Below are 2,779 nucleotides of genomic sequence, written 5' to 3'. Positions count from 1 at the left end.
CTATTCTGCTGGAAACATTTTCAAGGGCGCAGCCATTCCTTCATTACGCTTCCTTCTTTGACATGTGATTGACAAATATGTGTGTAATGGAGAGAGAGAGAGTGAGAAAAAAGAGAGAGAGTGCAATAGAAAGTTAGAGGACCAGCTAAAGACAGATAGAGAGAGAGAGGCAGAGAGAGGTAAAGCGATAGACAGATAGAGAGAGAGAGAGAGAGAGAGAAGGAGAGAGAGTCATTGAGTCCTGGAGTCACTACAGTACAGGAAGTCATTTTGCCCATCAAGCCCATGTAAATCAATCCATTCAGTCCCATTCCCCCGCTCTATCCCCATCGCCCTGTAAGTTATCTAAACCTGTCATATTTATTATAACCTTGTACATGTCTATCAAATCTCCCCTCAATCTCCTTTGCTGCAAGGAGAACAACCCCAGCTTCTCCAACCTAACCTTACAGCTAAAATCCCTCATGTCTGGCACCATTCTGTTAAATCTCCTCAACCCTCTCAAGGACACTCACATCCCTCCAAAAGTGTGTTGACCAGAACTGAATGCAATTCTCTGGTTGTGGCCCAACTAGAAATTTATACAGGTTCAGCATAACTTCCCTACTTTTGTGCTCAGTACCTCTATTTATGAAGCCCAAGATCCCATATGCTTTGCTAACTACTTTCTCAATGTGTCCTGCCATCTTCAAAGAACTATGCATATGAATCCCCAGGTTTTTATTCCTAAAAATATGCTTTATTCATATAAATCTGTAAAAAATGCATTATACAACAGTTCAAAACTGCACCAAGTTGACATTCCAAAAAGTGCAAAGGAAATCAGTTTTCTTCAATACAGGAGTGAGTTGCCTCACAACCCTTCCACTCCATTTTACCTGACATGGACATTTTACAGCAAACCCATATCTGGTGTATACAGCACAAGGGTTTCCAATGGGTCCAGCTGCCCAGTTCTCTATGGCGGGGGGACCTTACACAGTGGTCTTTCCCCATTGAGCCTTTGCAGTGGCTACCCCAAGCTTTAGTGTATCCCTCAGCACGTAGTCCTGGACCTTGGAATGTGCCAGTCTGCAAAACCCGGTCGTGGACAACTCTTTGCGCTGCAAGACCAGCAGGTTTCGGGCAGACCAAAGAGTGTCTATCACCAAATTAATGGTCCTCCAGCAGCAGTTAATGTTTATCTCGGTGTGCATCCCTGGGAACAGCCCGTAGAGCACAGACTCCTGTGTTACAGTGCTGCTTGGGATGAACCTCGACAAAAGCCACTGCATCTCTTTCCACACCTGCTTTGCAAAGACACATTCCAGAAGGAGGTGGGCAACTGCCTCTTCCCCACCGCAGCCACTCGAGGGCCGCATGTGGAGGGGGCGAGACTTCGGGCATGCAGGAAGGATCTGACAGGAAGGGCTCTTCTTACCACCAGCCAAGCTACATGTTGGTGCTTGTTTGAAAGTTCTGGTGATGAGGCATTCTGCCAAATGACTTTGGCAATCAGCTCGGGGAACCATCCGACCGGATCCACCATCTCCTTTTCCCGTAGGGCCTTGAGGACATTCCGTGCAGACCACTGCCTGATGGATTGGTGGTCAAAGCTGTTTTCCCTCAGAAACATTCCCACGAAGGATAGCTGGTACGGCACAGTCCAACTGGATGAAGCGATCCGCGGCAATGTGACCAGCCCCATCCTTCGCAACACCGGGGACAGATAAAACCTCAGCACATAGTGACACTTGGTGTTTGTGTACTGGGGCTCTGCACACAGCTTGGTGCAGCTGCACACGAAGGTGGTCATCAGGATGCGGGCGACGTTGGGTACATTTTTCCCGCCCTTGTCCAGAGGTTTGAACATCGTGTCCCTCCCGCCCTGGTCCATTTTAGATCTCCAGATAAAGCGGAAAATGGCTCGGGTGACTGCCACAGTGCAGGAGTGGGGTATGGGCCAGACCTGCGCCACGTACAGCAACAACGAGAGTGCCTCGCACCTGATGACCATTTTCTTACCCACAATGGAGAGAGATCGCTGCTCGCACACACTCAGTTTATTGTGCACCCTGGTCACTCGCTCCTTCCAGGTTTTGGAGCAGGCCCCGGCCCTTCCGAACCGTATCCCCAGCACCTTCAGGTAGTCTGACCTGATGGTGAAGAGGACAAAGGATCTGTCGGCCCGGTTCCCAAAGAACATGGCCTCACTCTTGCCATAGTTGACTTTGGTTCGAACTGGTCGCAGATGCTCATCTGTCTGCGAGGGGATGGTGGATCCGAGCAGAAGACAGCAACATTGTCCATGTACAGGGAGGCTTTTACCTGAGTGCGTCTACTGACTGGGATTGTCACCCCTCTTATGCCTGCATCCTTCCTAATGGACTCTGCAAAAGGTTCGATACAGCAATCAGACAAGACAGGGGAGAGAGGACAGCCCTGTCTGACTCCAGATTGGATCAGGAAACTTTATGATTCCCACCCATTGATTGAGACTGCACTACTGATGTTTGTGTAAAGCAGTTTGAACCAATTGCAGATTCCCTACCCAAACCCCATTTTGGAGAGCAGGTCCATCATGAATGTGTGCAAAATCCCGTCAAAAATCTTCTCCTGGTCCAAGCTGATGAGGCAGATGTCCATATCCCTGAGTAGTGTGAGACTATCAGAGAGCTTCCTGCTGAGTACAGTGCAGGCCTGGTCAGGGTGAATCACCTGCTCCAGAGCAGACTTGACTCGACTGGCGATGACTTTGGACAGAATCTTGTAATCAACATTAAGCAGTGAGATGGGCCGC

The sequence above is a fragment of the Heterodontus francisci genome, unplaced genomic scaffold, assembly GCF_036365525.1.
Source record: "Heterodontus francisci isolate sHetFra1 unplaced genomic scaffold, sHetFra1.hap1 HAP1_SCAFFOLD_51_2, whole genome shotgun sequence".
Classification (NCBI taxonomy): domain Eukaryota; kingdom Metazoa; phylum Chordata; class Chondrichthyes; order Heterodontiformes; family Heterodontidae; genus Heterodontus; species Heterodontus francisci.
This window is presented reverse-complemented; position numbering follows the sequence as displayed.